Source organism: Perissodus microlepis, chromosome 11, assembly GCF_051167445.1.
Source record: "Perissodus microlepis isolate ML-2025 ecotype Zambia chromosome 11, ASM5116744v1, whole genome shotgun sequence".
In the NCBI taxonomy this organism is placed as follows: Eukaryota; Metazoa; Chordata; class Actinopteri; order Cichliformes; family Cichlidae; genus Perissodus; species Perissodus microlepis.
The window spans coordinates 13,620,419-13,640,272 of record NC_140471.1 but is presented as its reverse complement, the minus strand read 5'-3'; positions in this window follow the sequence as shown (position 1 = coordinate 13,640,272).

The following is a 19,854-nucleotide window of genomic DNA, read 5'->3' as shown; positions in this document are numbered from 1 at the left end:
CTCCTCGAGAACTCGGTTCTAGTTGGTGCTGCTGTTGCTCAGACTGACTAAAGTTGCAGATGAGGTTGGCAACAGAGGCTTAAGGAGGAAAGAAAAAGGCAAGGCAAAGGGAGAGGGGAGGAAAATGAGCAAAATTGAATCTGCAGGTTGGCTACTTGGACATCTGCCTTTGTCCCTTTGCTGTCCTCTTCTTTACCTTTCCACATGCTTGTTCTCTCTTCTCCTCTGCTCTTCCTCTCTTTTCCCTGGAGTGCCACTGCCCAGAGTCTGCTTGTTGATGGCTTTCCAGTGTGCTTAGCCCCACACCAGCTACATTCTTCTGAACTTGTCCTTTTATTGATGCATCCATACATCATCGTCTTGTTTTCTTATTTTTTCTGCTGCCTTTTCCAGTGTTTCTGACTCTGTGTCCTCCATCACCTTCATACAGCATCTCCTCCAGTCTGGCAACTGCTGTGATGGAAAATGTAGATTCTGCCCTTCATTTTTGAGCATATTCTCTTTTTTAAAATAATAATTTATCTTTTTCTTTCTCCTGTGACTACTACACATTTTTCCTACATTATCTTCAAGGTCAGAGGATAGAAGTTATGGCTACCTGAAAATGTTGCATCATCTGGGTGATATATTATCCTGCATGAAGAGTATTAAAATCTTATAATGCCACTGGTGTCCCAAAGTCATATAACAGTAGAATTTCTTAAGCTATTTTCCACCATTAAAAGAAATGTAAATTGAGCCTGTTCTTTTAATGGAGGCTAACCGCTGTGCTGCACTAGTTCGGTGTTCCCAAATTATTTTTTAACAACGCTAACAAGCTGTTTCTGCGACTGAGGTGCCAATTATCAAGCTTTTTCCTACAATGTGACAAGTGCCCGATGAAGGAAAACAACTAACAAAAAATTCAAATGCCACTTTCCACTGCCAAAAAACAGCTTTTAGTGGAAATGGTGCTGAAAAACAAAGCTGATTTATTTTGTGTGCGTGCATGTGTCAGATCTTACAAACACCCCCAAATTATATCACTACTGGGGACTCACAGCCAGTTCTAGAGTTAATATGTCCCCAGATGGATGTCTTTTAGAGGACACGCACTTTAAAGAAACAACTCACAAAGGTGATGAAGGAGAGAAACGTGTCGTCTGAAAGTTCATTAAAATCTGAATTAAAGATAGCTTCAAAGCCTATAATCGATTATACCAAAAAATACAGTTGTGTGATATGCCCTACGAGTTTTTTTTTTCTAAAACGTAACGCGGGATGACAAAAGACTAAATCTCAGGACACGGATTCAAAATAAGTGGTCCCTGCTGCTTATAGGTATCTGAGAAAAAGATCTGAAAAGCACCGCATGTCTTAAAGATCTTAGTCCTATCATGAGCCGATGAAATGTAGATAATCTTACTGCTGGGGTACTTTTTTTTTGTCTTTTTAAAAGGAAGCAATAGCTTTGAAAAAGCTGTGTGTGTCTAGCGTGTCCTAATGACTTCTGGTCCAGTTAGTCTGACAGTCTGATCTCTCTAGCAGGCCGTCTGTCTGGATACTAAAGGGGGGGACTGGTTCCTCCCACACAGACCAGATCAGGTTCCCCCTACGCCTACGCACGCACAACTTAGCATACACACAGATGACCGTTCACACGTTTGTGCGCAGATGAACTTACATATGCACAAACAGATGGATGTACTGTGTGAGCGGACGTGCACATTTGCACACACGGGAAGATCTGTGATATAGCTTAGCTTTCTAATGATCTCTGTATTTTATATTGATGAAACAGATCAGCTGAGAGGGCAAACTGCTTTTTATTTAAGTGGGCGGTTTTGGACCAATGTGAACCGGAGGTTGGAAGACCGACTGACTCTTATTATTATCACTATAATGATCTGAGAGAGATGACCCCACGGAAATCTGGCATGTGAACACTGATAGCTGGAGTTATAAAAAAAATAGAGTTCGTGCTGGAATTTGCACACTTTTACGGCACCACCGGCTTTGGTATGGACCATTTGTCTTATAGTAGATGATTCAGATAAAACATAACTACACTTCACTTCATTCAATGTTTGGACACTGACTCTTTATTTTAAAAAATGCTTCCGTCCAATGCCACAGTTTGTTTGAAATCAAACAATCAATATGTGATTGATGATTGTAGACTTTCACAAAAATATTGCATTAACTGTTTAGGATTTAAACAGTTCATTGGATGACTGACTGACAAGCGGTTTCATGGCCTGTTCCCTTGTTATTTCATGACAAATTAAGAAGATAAATGATCTGGAGTTGACTCCCACTGTTAAATTTGCATTTGGTTGCTGTTCACTTGAACACTCAATATGAGGCTCAGAGAGATGTTGACACAAGTGAAGGAGACCATCATGAGGCCGAAAAACCAAAATAAACGTATAAGAAAGATAACAAAAACTTTGAGAGTGGCTAAATCAACATTTTGGTACTTTTTTAGAAGAAGGAATGCACTGACCAGCTCATCAACACCAAAAGGCTGGAGGGACCACAGAAGACAGCCAAAGTGGAAGATGACGGGAAAAAAAATCATTTCAGTGATTTAGAAAAACAACTAACCAACGTCAAGAACACTCTTGAGGAGGTGTATCATTATTAAAGTCTACAATCAAAAGATGTCTATTAATTATTGATTACACTCAAAAACAAGAAGGTCAGATTAGACTTTTCCCAAAAAAACATCTAAGAGTCTGCACGACAGCGAAAAAAAATCTTTGGATAGATGAAGCCAAGATTAGCTTCAACCAGAATGATGTGAAGAGAAAAGTACGGAGAAGGAGAAAAACAGCCTATGAGCTGAAGCATACCACATCATCTGTCAAACATGGTGGATGAAAGTTTATGGTATGGGCATGTATGACTGCCAGAGAAAGCGGGCCACTAGTGTTTATTGATGATGTGACTGCTGATAGAAGTAGCAGGGTGGATTGTGAAGTGTACAAGGCTCTCTGCTCAGATTCAGCGAAATGCTGCAAAACTGATCAGATGGCATCTCACGGCCCACAAATTTTGCAAAAGCAACCCAAGAGTTTCTCAAGGCAAAGAAATGGGATATTCTCCAACGACCAAGTAAGACGCCTGATCTCAACCCAGCAGAGCATGCTTTTCATTTAGTAAATGCAAAAATGAATACAGAGAGACCCACAAACAAGCAGCAACTCATCATTGAGTTCTAGACTTTAGGCAGTCATTGCCCGAAAGAGATTTTCATCTAAGTATTAGAAAGAATCAAGAAAAGTATAGTTTTTTAAACATTATATTAGTTTGTGCAGTTACTTTTGAGCCTGTGAAAATAGGGGGCTACACATAAAAATGGCTGTAATTTCTAAACAGTTATTGCAGTAGCTTTGTTAAACTTCTTAAATTAAAGGTAAAATTCAAAAACTTTAAATACTTATGGCCTTGGAACTGCAGTCAGAGCTTTCTTTTTATTGTCTATGTATATTTGCACAGTCCCACACACCAACGCAAAGCCCTATCCTAATGAGGACACACACTGTCTTTCTTTTAGTTTTTACATGTGAACACAAACATGACAACACAAAGCAAAGATGGAAACCAGCCCAAAGAGACTTTAAAGCGATCGCCACAGAGATTCTGCTTTAGAAACACGAACAGGTAGAAACGAGAGGCTTGACTGCTCATCAGTTTGTTCAGGGTCTGACTGCTGCCTGCACACGAATTGCAATCAGTTGATTTTTGCATTAATTGTGAAGGAAGAAAAAAGCATGTTTGTATGATTTTTTTTCTTTCTATCAGCCATGTGTACAGATATCTGAAGTACCTTTGAAACACAAGTAATTGCATAACTGTAATTATAATGTAATTACTCAATTTATAATATGGTGCCTTGCAGGCATCAGGGGGCAGTTATCAGCCTCCTGAATCTGCTTCTGTCCCTCAACTTAACGTAGGCACAAGTTGTTTTGGCTAGTAGGAAAAATAAAATGTTTCCTATAAATGTTTTAGTGTTAAAATGTCTGCCCAAAACCTACTAAACTAATTTCCCCAAACATATAGCATTATGCTTCAATATTAAGACATTGTCCTGCCCAATTAGCTCTCACTTCACTATTATTAAATGCTACATTGGATGCTTTTTATCTCCTCTTCCACGTTCAGTGACAAGGAAAAAAAGAATCATAGAAGGTTATGTTTTTAAAACATGTAATTATAGATTTTTATGGTCATTTGGGTGCAGCACAGAAAGCTCCAAACATAATATTGATGAACAAAAAACTAGTAATATAATTTCAACTTGTAAAACAATTCGCAGTTCAAACGCCCAGCAGACAGGGCGGAAGATTAACATGAAGTTTAATTCATTTTGACTTTCTGGCCACCCAGAAAATGCAAAAACAAATATACACTTTCCTTTTCAGCTCAATTTCTACCATCTCTAGAGAGAAATATTCTTAAGCTACTAAATACTATATTAAGATCTCCAGATAGCTGCTAACGTTTGCCATTCAGTGCTAGGCTGTGAGATGCAGTGGAATTATCCCAGGTTTTTGCTGAAAACAGCTGAAAAATGATACTGAAAGTGTCCAGGTTCCAAATTCTATGACCAAAACAATGTGCTAAACTAGACTATGCAATTTCTGGAGAAACTGTGGTGGGATTTTTACTGCTGTTGGACATTTTGCATTGCATTTTCTTGTGTGGGTTCAGGTTTAAAATTTGGGAAGAAGGACACTTCGGTACACAGACATACAGAGGTACACAAGGTATCTAATAACATGACCCGTCATATTTATCAAGTTCCTCTATGGCTGCTCACTTTATTAGACACTTTAGCTGTACCTAATAAAGTGACTTTCACAGATGGACCAAACAAAGTGGCTGGCAACAGTTTTACCTGCCAAGGTGGCCACCTCTGTATCTAATAAGGTGTCCCTAATAAAATGGCGCTGATGTAGATGTAACTAATAAAGCAGCCAGCCATTTTAAGAAGCACACAACTGTACCTAATAGAGTGGCCACATATATATCTACGCAGGCGTCCCTAATGAAAAGGCCACAGGTAGACCCAATATAGCCATCCATGTTCACTGGACACACTGGATATTAGATGTATGAATGGTGTTTCTATAACAAAGTGTGCAGGACTAGTTGGGTGAAATAGATTTGGTTTTCTCTACGTTGTTCAGTTTGCAGTAATCCCACCAATGATGCTAACATGTGCCAAGGCTCCCAAAGGTTTGGGTTTCTTACTGTTAGTGTCATGTGACACACAGCTGATAATACTGTAAAAAAATGTTGGTGAATGCAACTCTTAACATGTCACATATGGAATTATTTAAACAAACCTCCCTAAAAACAGCTTTATGCAAAAGCTTTCTAAGCCCTAGGTGTCAGTCTGTAGATCCATAAAATGAAGCTTTGTGAAGCTCAAATTAATGTTTATCACGGTATTTATTGACAAATAAATCTTTCTTAAAAAACAAGTGGCTACATTGGCCGTTCTCTCAAAAGCGTTACCAGGTTTTTTTCTACATTAATCAACAATCATGACATGAGAATCAGTGAAGTAGAGAGAAGCACCTCCTGTTTTTTATTCTAACTCATCCATGTTTTTGTACTCAGATGGTACCCAGCTGAATAAGGCCTATTAATTAAAGATGCACAGGTAGCAGTGCTTTTCCTGAAGCATGACCTCCTGTTGACACTGGAGCACAAGTTTCCTCTGGTGTCCTCTTGTGCTCGGTGAGCATGTTGGCCAACTTCCTGGCTCCACTTGAACTGTCTCAATAAAACATAAAGAACAAAGATATAAAAATGTGGAGGAAAGAGTGAAATGCACCTTTAGGAACATTAGTCTTTGTAACCCAAGTGGGACCTGAGCTACACACACACACACACACACACACACACACACACACGGCAGGAGGCTAACTGCTCCAAGTGGGAGCTGTGCTGCTGCGGGCCGGATGAAAGGAAACACTAAAACTACAACGAGGGAAAGACAGGTGGCCAGTTTGGCAGCTCCACACACTTGCAAACATTCTGACACACACATACACACCAACACACACGTATGAGTAGGTACACAAACTCCTTCCTCCTCTAACCCCCTGTTGTGCACACCTGCGAAAGTGCCAAATCCCGGACTTGTTCGGCTCTCTAGCTTTCTTAATGCCTCCTCTCTCGCTGTATCTCCGCCCCCCCCACAATGAATCTTTCTCCCCCTTTTTCTCTTCGACAGGTCCTCAGAGTACACATTCCTCTTGTAAGCTAGCAGCCTGGCTCACCTTTAATTGGTTGTTAAAAAGACATTTCCTGCTGAAGAGGATACCACCATGGAAGCCTATATAATTGCATGTGAATGTGTGTGAATGTGTTTTTCCCCAACAAGAGGGTAAGTAATGTGTCCAAATGTTTATCTTTGAGTGTTCTTTTAACTTGTGCATCACTCTTGCAATCATCAGTCATATTTAGTCACCTTACCACAAAAACACGTGAAAATGAGAGCAGAATGAGCGAAAACAACTTTGCGGCTGACCAGAGAACCACAGTTCCTCATCATCTGCAAAGCTGTGAGTCTTGCGCAATCTCCTCAACACTTCTCAGATTTAAAAGGCTCGCTGTTTCCCTCCGCTGCCTTGTCAGGTAAGGTCAGACAACAAAAGCTGAGGCACTGTCTAGTGCCAGTGATTGTTTCTCCATTGCGCTCATCCACTGATCCCACAATTTCCACCCTTTTCAAAAATGCCATCAGTAACTGTCTAGACTCAATACAGATGTCTCTTTAAAAAATGAACTTTAACACTGGTTTAAGAGAATTTTTTTATTTTAAGAATTGTGTTTTAATAGTTTAACTATTGCTTTAGTTGCAGTAGCAAGGAAATGAATATGTGGCCTCCATTTAGCAGAGGCATCAACTTTTACAATAACATAGTTTGTATTGTTTTTTTCAACAAAACAAGCATCTGATACATCATTTACCATCTGAAATGTAATGTATCACAAGAACTGACAATTAACGAGATGAACAGTTTATGTAAGTTCGAAGCCTAGAAAAAAAAAGAAAAAAAGAAAAAAAAAGAAAAAAACGAAGAAAAAAGAAAAACAAAAAAGAAAAAAAGAAAAAAAAAAGAAAAAACAAGAGAAAAAAAGAGAAAAAAGGGAAAAAAGAAGAAAAAAGAAAAAGAAAAAAAGGGGAAAAAAAGAAAAAAAACAAGAGAAAAAAAGGAAAAAAATAAGAAAAAAAGGGAAAAAAAGAAGAAAAGAAAAAAAAGTTTGAAACCTAGAGTTAAAAAAACAAACAAACAAATTGTAAACTCAAGAAATCCCCGTTTGTGTTTAAATTGGTGTATTTAGGTGCATGATGTTTTACCTACTCACAGTTCCATAAGAAGTTGTTCCAGATTAAAGATCTTACAGTAGGTGCTTTTATCAAAAACATTTATCGCACTGAGCTCAGGCTGAACATCTGAAAAGAATTTCGGAAGCATTTGGAGTGAAGCTGTATGTGTAAAATGTTGAACACTATGTTTGGCATCAGTGAAACACATATGGATATGTCTCAGGCTGTCTTTCCACCAGCCAACATGATTAAACTATTTATTTATTTTATTTATATTACCTCACATACAACATAATAATAAAGTCCGTGCTATGGTCAAATCTAGGGAAACGATAATATCCATAAGGAAGAAGACGTCAAAAAATCTTTCTCTAGCAAATGTTTCCAGCGCTAAATAATTGAATTACGTTTTTAATGTGTTCGTGAACATTGTTACAATACTCCTACTTGATTACACTCTCCTCTTTCAGCTACCAACACTGCTGCGTTAATGCTATCTGAACTAGAAGTGGCACTGAGAAAGAAAGAGTGATCCATATAAAACATACTAGTATGTTTATGTATTTACTGTACTGTAAGTTTGATAACCAGATGCTTAAAGGCCCTCTGCAGTGACAGTAGTAACACAGGAAAACTTTGACAAGACCACTGAAGAAACAGGAAATTAAAGGAAAATAAACCAAGATCACATTAGAGGCTGATGAGAAATTGCTTAAGATCTCATTTTCATACTGGGAACACTGACACAAGCTTCTGTGCTATGGCTTCATGGTAGCAATTTAAATGTGCAGACCCATATGCTCATAATTGCAAGGAAAAATACTAAATCAAACCAAAGACAGGCCAGGTACAGCTGAACACTTAACAAATGGACTTTCAAACTTTAAACCTTGACAGTAACAACAAAAGCAGATAGCCTTAATACTGCTCTGTATATTGTGTGTATTTCGCCTGCACTAAAATAACGTTAAGGGTAGATTTGTGTCCATTTGACAGAATAATTCTGCGCTGTCAGGGTTGGAAAACAGAGCCAAACCTTAACCAAGCACAGGCTAAATCACTGCCAGCTGACAATCTCGGGTAAATCTATAAAATCTTATCAACCAAAACAAAGCCCGAATATCAGTTAACTGTTTATTAACTCTTCCTTCATTCCTGCATTAAGTTTTTCGACCAACAGGAATAGTGGGTGACCTATGCAGACATTTCTACTAGATCTGGGCTGGGTTAGATGGATATTAAGATAGATGGGAGTTTGAGACACACCCTAAGCTGCCTAAGTTGCACACACACACACTGGGCTGCAAGTGTAATAAGCGTTTCATCCTTTTACAGGCTGTGTGAATCAGGAGGCACTTTAGGTTTTATTAGCTTTAAGCAGGCGTGTACAGATCCAACTGTGACCACGTATTGCTCTCCCCAGACTAAAACTCAGAGCACCCTAGACACAGTTATTAGTTGGAAGATGAGAAATAAAAACCAAAACAGGACTAATCAGAAAAAAAAAGAAGAAAGCGAAAAGATTTTTTTTTCCACAAACATAAATAGTAGGTCAACAAAACTTGAAAGCAGGTTTGGGTGTGGCAGCGAGGAGGAGCACATCCAGACTATAGCAATCCTCCAGCTCAGAAAGAGAGACAGAAAGAAATGGCATGAAAGAGAGAATCAGAAAAGAAGCCAAGCTTTCAGTCAGTAGCAGCTTGCCAGAGCGTTGCTTTGCTTCGCCAGGTCCCTGTGCTCTCTGCTCTGTCCTCTCCAATAAGACCCCTGGTTTAATGCTGGAAAATTCTCTCCAAGCTGTCAATCACCTCCTTTAATAAAAACAAAGTATAACATTGCGGTCTCGCTCGCTCTCCGTTCTCCCTCGAGAATTAGAATGCGAGGTTTTGTCTGCGGAACTGTGAAAATCTCCTCTGCTTTTATTAGCAAAGCCCTGGTTCGCCCGAAACTCTGGAAAAATCTGGCCACTCTCCTCTCTGTGTCTCCCATCTGGACTACATTAAAGCCAACCACCTGGACTCAAACCAAACCTGAAATGAAACTGGGGGTATTACAGAAAATAACTCCAGGATCTGCCTGCATACACACGCACACTCAGATACATATCTTCCTATATTCACTCACTCACACACACATTCACATGCATTTGTGCTCCAGACATGGTTCATGCTGCTTTTTGTTTCTCCAGCTTTCTATTTCATGCTTAATTAGATTTCCTTTAGGAAAACTATTCTTAACCTACATGGGATCTGATTTGACTGACTGGCTCATTGCATGTTATTTTTTTTTTATCTCAGTTGTTTGGTTAACTCACTAGCTGATGGGCTAGTTGGGTGCTGACAAGCTGGCTAACGCAGCTGACAGAATGAGGGATTGACTGGCTGACTGATGAGTGACAATTACTGAGTGGCTGAGTGGCATTTGGCATTGTATCGCATGTGTGACATTAATGAACTCTTTCTTCTACCTGTCAAACTAAGAAATAGTCCTTTAGGCTTTTATTTCTGGGCCTGAGAGCACTGCAAGGCAGGCATCTTTACATTTTAATCATAACTGGTCGTTGTCTTATTCTTTTGAGGCACAGATCCATTCTTGTCTCATATTAACTATTAGAGTATTATGAGACATAATGTTACTTTAGTTTTAGGTGTGCATACTTTCTCCACAAATTGAAAATGAATTAAAAAAATCACTGGTAAGTTGTTTTGGCAAATTAGTGAACCTCTTTAAAAGACAACACATTTATATTTCCAGTGGAAAAAGAAGCCTAGGGCTACGATCTACTTAAAGGCTTGGTTAGCATTAAAGGCTTGGTTAGCATTAAAGGACTGTGAGAGACTGTTGGGTTTAGTCTATAAATGTGTTATTATCAACAAGTATAAATTACATCAGTGATAAAAATGATCAGTAAATTACTAAAAAAAAAAAAAGATTTATCAAGAAATCCTGATAACATAGGATACATACACCTATATACCATAGATAAAAAGCAGGTGAAGCCAGCATACCAGGAGCGAGAACCAGAGAGATGGACAAAGGCCATCGGACCCTGTTAGAGAGGAGAGAGGGAGCCTGCGATAAGGATCCAAATGTCAGCCAACTCCTCTACATGAATGGCATCAAGCTGTATGCCAGGAGTGAACAAGATATCGATTCACTGAACGATACCATGAGGATATATGGCAATGACATCGGAATGTCATTCGGACTGGAGAAGTGTAGTCAGATGGTAACAAACAGAGAGAAGGTAGTCAGAACCGAGGGGATCACACTACCAGAAGGCGACATTGCAGACATCGAGGACCGCTATAAGTACCTGGGAATCCCATAGGTGTGAGGGGATTTTTTTTTCATTAAAGGCTGATTGATAGTGGACTGGAAGTTCTTCCATAAAATATGGTTATATAGAATTCAGTGCTAAACACATCACCTGTCAGGAAACACTGCATAAAGGTGGTGTTCCAGTTCCAGTCACAATTTCTGACTTCCCACTCAAAATAAAACACTGTATTAAGTGGGATGGGCCAGTTAAACGAAACACCAGTAAAAGACACCTGAGGCAGAGCGAGCATATTAATAGCACTGAAATCATAATGCAAAGTAAAAGACACATTTTACTCTACTTCCCACTCTCTATACAACAGGAGGTAGCATTTCATGTCATTTTCACTCAATGAGTGGCTCATTTGCAAAGCAGGTGATGAACTCCTGAGCTGCATTAAGAAACCTTAGTGTAGAGTTTTGCTACTTAGCAACCATCACTAGTAACGTTAGGTTAGATGTGGAATTACTTTTAATGTTCCATTTTTCACTTCTGACAATGCATGGTCAGACTGGACCCTTTGCAGGGCTGATTATATATTTGATACCCCTGCCCTAAGGCATACTCTTCTTTATTGTCTATTTTACACTAAATGTGACCATAAACCATAATCTGAATGGAAAGTGTTGTGTTCAGTAAGACTGAAAAGCAGTTATGACTATGGATATATTATGAACGTCTTTACGTCGTAAATCAAGTGAGAAGTGTGGTAACTTTCTCAGGAGTATCCCCTTACTGATCATTAGAAAGCATGCAGATTCGAGACACTTCTGCACTGGCTTCACTTTGCTTTTCTTTACAGTCAATGACATGTGCACATGCTCAGACAAAATAAGCCAAAGCTGGTTGCATTAGGCAGCTTCCTATAAAGAAACTTCCTTCCAACACTTTGATTAGCGTTTATTTTAAACTGTAGCATCACATTTCTCTAAACATAATCAAGTTGTTTTTGTGTCCGAACCAAACTAAACCCAGACCGTAGCAGTACGACATCATAAAACTGATTTACTGATCATTTGTAATCGTTTTGGAAGAGACAGATACTATTGTCCAGCCACAAAAAAAAAAAAAAAATCTGCTCAAATTCCTAACCAATCAATCACATGTAAAATGTTTATCTAATTGTATTATGTGAATAAAATGTGAAGTGTTACATTTAATGAAAACTGGTCAAATTAAATTGACTTAACTGGTATACATTCAGTAATGATTAATTATCTAAACAAATTGCTTTTGATTTAATATATTTCAGTCACCCCAAAATAATGCTTCTACTGAGTTTTTTCGTTTTTTGAGTGTGAGATCTCATTTACTAATTTATTTAATCTGAAGGTTTTCAATGTTATTCCTCAAAGAGCTGATGTTGTTGTCCTTTTTTTTTTTTAGAAGACAACAACATCAGCTGAGAGCAAAGAAGGCCTGTTTCAAAGACATCAGAAATGATAGGAAAGAGATAATAACTGCTGGTGATTTGCAAAATATTCAACATTACTGTAATCAACTTAAATGCCAGTTATATCGACATTGTACAGAACATGCTGAGATGACAGGTGCAGCATGCATCGAAGTTAAAGTTATTCTATCCCACCTTTGCTACCAGAGCTCTACAGATTGTAGAAACGAAGCAGTACACGGGGAGGAACTGGTAGCTTAATGCTTTGGAAGATACATGCACGCAAACAGGCTGCCAGCTGGTTGCACTCCAAAACCACTCTTAACCTCCTTAAATCACCAAGGTAAAGTGTTAGTAGAGGCAGAACAAAATGAAATGAAAATAAACATGGCAGAGCAGCGTTTACAGGCCAGAACCCGGTATCACTCCCCTTGGTGGAAAACACACCATAAATTACAGCAGATCATTTTGTGGAATTACGGAAAAAAGTGGTTCCACACTCCAACAGAAAAAATTGGGCAGCTGATTTATGTCAGCATTAATTATGTGTGCATGTGTGCGATGCGTTTGGGTGATTTGTGCATGTGCCTGCTGGGTGTCCTTGTTTGCATCTATTTGTTTATATAGAAAGGCCATCTCAGCTTTGTGTGTGTGTTAGTGTATGTGTGTGTGCACACGTGTGTGTGTGTGTGTGTGGGCGGAGAGGGGGATAAAATAGGGAGTGAGTGGATTTTAACTGTGGAGAGTAACAACTCTGCGGTTTTTGACCATATGATCCCGTACATTTCTTCTGTAGGCAGCTGGACAGTTTCCACCGCTCATAATAACAACAATATGTTCCAGATGAATCCCACTCCTCACTACTGTCAGCGTTTGGCTGCGAATCCAACCCCCGGCTGCACGGATTTGTAAAGCATATATCCTTTGACTGGTACTGGTCTGGAGCCGATAAAAAAGGGACAAGACAAAATCATCAGTGTCAGAGCAATTCACTGTTTACTGTAGCGTCACTGAGTGAGACGTTCTCCTGGGACACGATGAAAGGTGACACTGCAGCTGAACGTGCTCACAAGCTACTGTGCTGTCGTGCAGTTAAGATGCTAGTGATGCATCCTGTGTGCCAACCAAATGTTACAAAATGCCCTCAGAGAAACATTTTGGAGGTTTTTTAAAGCTTTCACTTTGTGGCCCTTAAACTGATCAGCTGTTGTAGCTCTCTCTCTCTGACACTTTTCCTCACAGCAGTGGATCGGAGCAGCATATTTACTGTACGGGCGGAGAACTGAGGAAAAAACTAAACCCAAGAAAAAGAATTAAACTACTAAAAAAACCAAACAAAAAACCTGGAAATCTTAACATGAAGATGACAATCCAAAACTAAATTTAACAACTAAGGAAATAACTCTTTTCCAGGCTATACCCTACTTCAGCTGAGCCTCTGGCAGCTCAGTCATTGTGGGCGGCTCACAACCACTGCCAGCACAACAAGGCTGCAACTTCGGCATATAGACTCCTCCTAAACTATCATTCAATAGATAATTGCAACGAGAAATCCCTCCCTCTTTCATACAAATCTTGGCACAGACAAAAAGGACCTGCACTAATTTAGCAGCTCACCACTGCAAGCCAGAAGAATGCCAAGTTCAGTGTGGAGGACAGGTGAGAAACAAAAAAACAAATAATCCAATGCACATGTTTAAACTCTGATATTTTTAATACGTTTTTTCATACACGAGCAACACTGCTGGATTACAGGTACTGCGTGTGTATAGGTCAACTGGTACAACTTGTTTGTGGTGCAACTGGGAGATGACAGCAGCTCACCAACCCTGTATTTATGAATCAGCTTTATGTTTTATTCATTATGAAGCAAATAGTGTTCACATTAAATACAAACAAACACCAGCATCTGGTTTGATTTGAGCCGAGATACACGATGAGGTGTTCCTCACCCTAACCCATCATTTAGCAACAACAATGATAATAATAATCATATTAATATAATTTATGTTACCTTACAATGACCTCTTTGCAAAATCAGAAATAAGTGAATGTTGTTACAGACAATGCAATGCAGTAGCATAAACACTACAGGCAGAGAAAAACCTGCTATCTAATTATAAGAAAATTGGAGAGAGCACTGTTTGCAGTAATTACAGCTGTGGGACTAGGTTGAATAATATCAGCTTTGCACATCTGGACATAGCAATTTTTGCTCAGTCCTTCCTGACGAAATTGCTCCATCTCAATGAGAAGGCGAAAAAGGTCAAAATGAAATTCAAGTTCAGCTTAGGGCTGGGCTCTGTGTCCCCTTCGGTTATGTGTCTGGGATCAGTGCCCTGTGGGAAGATCAATTATCCGCAACTGCAGGTCAATTTGCCCCTACAATTCTGCACACAGTTTTATTTTTTAAAGCTTTCAGTATTTGATGGCACATAATCCACACCAGGAGATGTTCCCACACTTGTACCTAGTAGGAACGAAGTGTGCTTTACTAAGCGCCTCTGAGTATGATGGCCAGAAAACTTTAGTCTTCTGACTATAAATGATCATTTCTCATGACTTCTCTTCCAAAATAAAGGAGAGAAAAAACTTCAAGGTAGTTGCAACAATATAACAACACTAAATTGGGATGGTTTGACTTCTGTGAAGACTTCATCATCCCCCAAATTAGAGAAAGGTATCTCGGCCTATGGTTTATAACACAAACAGGATTATACACTGGCAGCAGCTCGAATGGAAAAATGGGCATCAGTCACAGTTGTGTGGATGGAAATTTGCCCCACAGAGCAGTGCACGCTATGAGTGAAGAATTTCACTCTGCTGTAATATTAATCTTACAGGACATTTTCACGGACCAGCTGTCTGTTGGTATTTCTGGTGTCCATGAAAAGCTTGGTGACTTGGGCCATCGTGTGGAGGCATCTCATTTTCTGAATGTTCACTTTGCTTCCAGACATTTGCTATCAGTGCAAATTTGTGTGTGCCTGTGTGTGATATTAATCTGTCATGGACACAAAACAAGGGAAATTTTTTGGTCAAGGAACTGTGCCAGAGAGAAAGAAAGCGTCAGGTTAGTACTGTATCTCATTTAATGAGCTGGTCAGTTTTAAGGAAAATTGATTGACTTGTGAGTAAAGTGGCTCGAAAGGCACTAAAATGTTCTCTCTACATAACTCTACTGTGCATGATGGGGATAAATCAAGTGTGTAGCTGTACATAATATGAACAGAATGTGTTATATCTTTGATTTTCAATATTGTATTATGTTTGAAATAACTGTTTATTTGCAAAATTGTATTTTTCCTTTGGCATGTATTTAGCTGGCAAAAACTCCCTTACCCCCTGCGCTGCCAACATACAGAGCCTGTTATGAAAGTGACTCAAAGAAAGATGATACATGCAGTAAGACGATACATCTCAAGGAGAAAAATAGAAACCAGGATTTCACTCCCTAGATAACCCATAATTCATACAGCCCCAGGACAAAATGCCTGTTACAGTAGCCCACCAAAGGAGGCAAGGCAAAAATGATTTTAAGAGCACAAGACATCAGGGATTGGGAACTCCAAGAATACGAGCAATTTATAATCCAGGAGAACATCAGCGGCTGCCAAAGATTTGACCTAGTGTTCTTGTCCATTACTCAGCAGCATGTTTACTTTGCAAAGCTTGCTTTGCTATAAGAGCTTGTAGCAGATGATCCGTGCTGTATGCGAGGAAAGAAATATACCAAACTAGCAGCAACAGTGACCTGGCAGTGCAGGATACGCCCTGTGGAATCTGGGTGCCACGGATTTTTAGCCACTTCCATGAGCAGTTTAGCCAGTCAGTTACAGCAGGGTTTTGTGGTCAGGGCGAGGTCAGAGCGCACCGTGCTTCCCTATAGAGCAGCAGCTCTGGCTGAAAAAATACAGGACAACCATAACAGGCTCGTGTCATGAGTAACTAAATATAATCTGATAGCACAGCAGTGAGCTGTGCGTGTAATTGTTTCCTATATTGTTCACTTCAGCTCAGTGTGACATGTCTGAAGTGTGGTTTCTGTGAGACAAATTTCTGTTGCTGTTTATTCTTTGTGGATGTTTCTAGGAATAGCTGAAGATTGTTGCTTTTGTGATCCTGCTCGGCATAACTCAGATCGGTCAATTACTTCAATTCAATTGAATTCAATAGAATTTTATTTATATAGCACCAAATGACAACAACAGTCACCTCAAGGCTTTTAATAATGTAAAGGAAGAGACCCCACAATTATACAGAGAAATCCAACAATCACACGACCCATTTATGCCCTCATCTCAACAATGCACAAAACCATCACATTTGTTTAATCCAATCTAAGGTGTGGTGTATTCAGCCATCAAATCTTATCTGGAGCTTTAACTGCTGCATTTTTACAGTGTGACAGGACAGTGTCTCCTTTGAGGCTGAAATATCTTTAAAGGCTCCTTATGGGAAAACATCTTTGGTGGAATCAGTGTTAAAAAGTCCAGTTACCTCTTATCTTGTCCCAACAATATGAAACAGTTTAAACACCCTTATCTGTGAAACCACTGTGCAACCTAGAGCAAAAGAACTGGAACTGGATGATATCAGGAAAAAGCTTGCATAAATCCTCCCTAAAAACTGTCTGCATGATGAGCTGTAAGGAGTTATGGTTGTTCTTCTGTCTTCGAGCCACTGTTTCATTTCTAAATAATGATGCTGCACTCGAGCCTCACCCAGATATATGAGCTTGGATAGAAGCTAGCAGCAAACTGACATTTCATTGATGAATGGTTTTACGTGTCTTACAATTTTATGTTATTTTTCTATTTTTATCATGGAACATGATCATGTAATAAGTGAAGAAAAACACACAGGTACATAAAAAAAAGTGATGCTGTGGTTTTACTGGAACCGACTACAGTCTTCAGAAGTCTTTTTCCCAGATGGTCTACTGACTCCAAGGATCGGGAAATTTAAATGACAAAACAGGCAAGTCGGGAGGAGAAATGATGGGAAGACAGATGGATGACATGTAATAAATGGAAGATGCTTCCAATAGTGACACAAAACATACATCCTGTGATGATTCATTAAATGAAGATGATGACTAAAGAGACCGAAAACCGAGATCATCGCTAGTCACTTTTGTTTTACTTCTGTTTTGCTTTCACTGCTTTGGCTTTGGAATGACAGCCTTGTGTGCCATGGTTGCAAACTTATGTTATTATAACATCAAAGTGATTATGTTTAGAAATATGAGAATACAGTGAAAACATCTAGAGAACCGAGGGTGGAGATCAGCTTCTGTTTACACTTTGTAAAGGCTGAATTTACAGTGGGCTGACCCAGCCAGCAGTCACACAGTGCAAACATACCCTGGCAGATGGGGAGTGATGGGATTACAGGTCCCAATAAGTTACGGTATGTGCTTCTGCCACTTGTCTCTGTATGGATCATAAACCCACCTTCTCCTCTAAGGACAATGAACCTCCTTGTGAGAGAAGGAAGGATGTTCAGGGAGAATGAGCTGAGCCTGCCAACAGAAATAAAGATGGAGGAGATGGAGCGCTCTGTAAAAATGTGGAAGCGCTCAAAAGAAAGAAAGAATAAGATCCCTGCTCCTCTGTGAGCCATCGATCAGATCAGAAGCCACTTGATTTTTGCTAGAAGAACAAATGATAATATTTTGATCAACATAAATTAGGATTTGCACATAACAGAGTATTTCATTTCCATAGATTGTACGTTTTTAATCTTAAATTAAAAAACTTTAAAGTATCTTAAAAGACAGTTCACGTCTACACATAATCTGTCCTCAGAAAGTCATATAAGGGAGTAAAGTTTCTTGGCTTTCTGCAGCATCTCTTTGCTTAACTTTGTTTCCTGCAGAATTAAATACTTAAACCATTTTACCTTTTGAATAGTTCAAAAACATTTGACAGACTGGAGTAATCCTCTTTATATTTGTTGCTTTGTGCTGGTAAACGTTGAATTGAACTTGGTGCAGTTAGATCGAATTACCAGAGAAGTCTCCTGTGTTTTGTTGTTAAGTAAACGTAAGTTATATAATAACAGAGAGATCAATTAAATGAAACCCAATCGCTTTTGGTTTGATCATCTGAAATTAGCCGACTCATTCAGCACTTTGAGAAGCACTTTGCTGAGATGAGAGGAATCATCGTGTTCTGTTGTCAGAGGGAATTAGTCTTCTTATTTTTGTCTTTCCACATGTTCAGATCACTTTGGCCAGTAATCTGATTGTCAGTGCACACCACAAGCAGAAATAGATTACGGTGCCTACCATGAAACACTTTCTATCTCTGTTTGTTTACAGATTTTCTTTTAAACATAAATGAATTTGTGTATATATGTGTGTGTTGTTGGGTTTCTTTTTTTAATAAATGAACTTTTCCGGATTATCTGCAAGGTTTTCCAGCTCAGGCTGATTACAGTTTCAGACAACAACAAGCTGAAAGTGGAAAAAGAGGTAGGAAAATTTGTACTGGGACCCCTTTTGGGAACAAATTGGCTCTGTTACGGGAATTTCTGCTAAGCATTTTAGAGTAAATGTACTGTTTAGTGGCAACTGCAGCTGACTGGGCCATATGGAAATAAAGTGAGCAATGCATGACAAGCTTTTTTATCAACACAAATTGTGGTTGAGACAGCAATATTTCTGCAACAAAAATGGCCCAAGTGAGCAGGCACAAACTGCAGACTTAGGTCAGTTATTACTTTGGGGAAACTGCTGATATGCTTTCTTTTTGTTTTAGAGCACACTTTGTCAGGACTTTTGTTTCTTGCCAGCAGCATAAAACCGCATGCAACACAATACCCATATGGCATTTGTCAGGAAAGATGTCACCTTTAAATTAAAGCCAGCCCTGGTCAAGGTTCCTTTCCAGGCCCTGACAGACCCTGATGTCCACAGTACTCGTGTTGCTGTAAGGATGCTGGTATCACAGTGAGGTACACATTTATAGCAGTATTTTTCCATGGCGTTTCATGCCTGTTTAACTGTCCTCCACACCCAGCGTCAAATAATGAAACTGCACCAGTGCAAAATTTAACCCGTTTTTTTGGTGTCAAATCAATAGTTTATCTCAGGCTGATGTTAATCATTAGGTATCTAGGTACCAGGTTTAAAAAGATACACAGTGTGGTATTATTATATATGTTGATGGGTAGAAATAATCTCTGTTTCAATGCTCTGCAGCTTTTTAAAATAAAAACTGCTGTAATATAGTGAAAATATTTTTGCTTTGACTGATTTACGTGTGTTTCTCCTCACTTATTTCTCCTCAGTATAACACAGAGATAATATAACTCTTGGTTGTCTGAAATTTTAGCCTTTTTGTTCTTCTTAATGTAAGTTCATGTAGCTTTTTTTTTTTTCTTTCGAGTTGAACTCCCCACCGGTGAGTTATCTACAATTCTCACCGACACATTTAACAGCAACGTCTAATAGCTTAAACCATTTCTCCCCTTTGAGGTTAGCTTCAAGTTTGAAATATGAAGTTGGAGCATATTTAGTGATGGAAACCACGAGAAGTGCTAAAAATACCTCTGCCAGTCTGGTAGCCACGAGGCTCCATCACACACTCATTACCACACGACCTGAGGTTGGGAGGAGAGGAGAGAGGAGGGGATGTGGTCAGGAAAAGGAGGCATATAGCGTGTGTGTGTGTGTGTGTGTGTGTGTGTGTTTGTCTGTCTGTCTTGAATGGGTTAGCAGCAGAAGGGAAGGGAGAAAGTAAGGGATGTGGTAAAAAGAGGAAAAGAGAAGTGGAGAGTGAAAGAAAGGAAGAGGGAAGG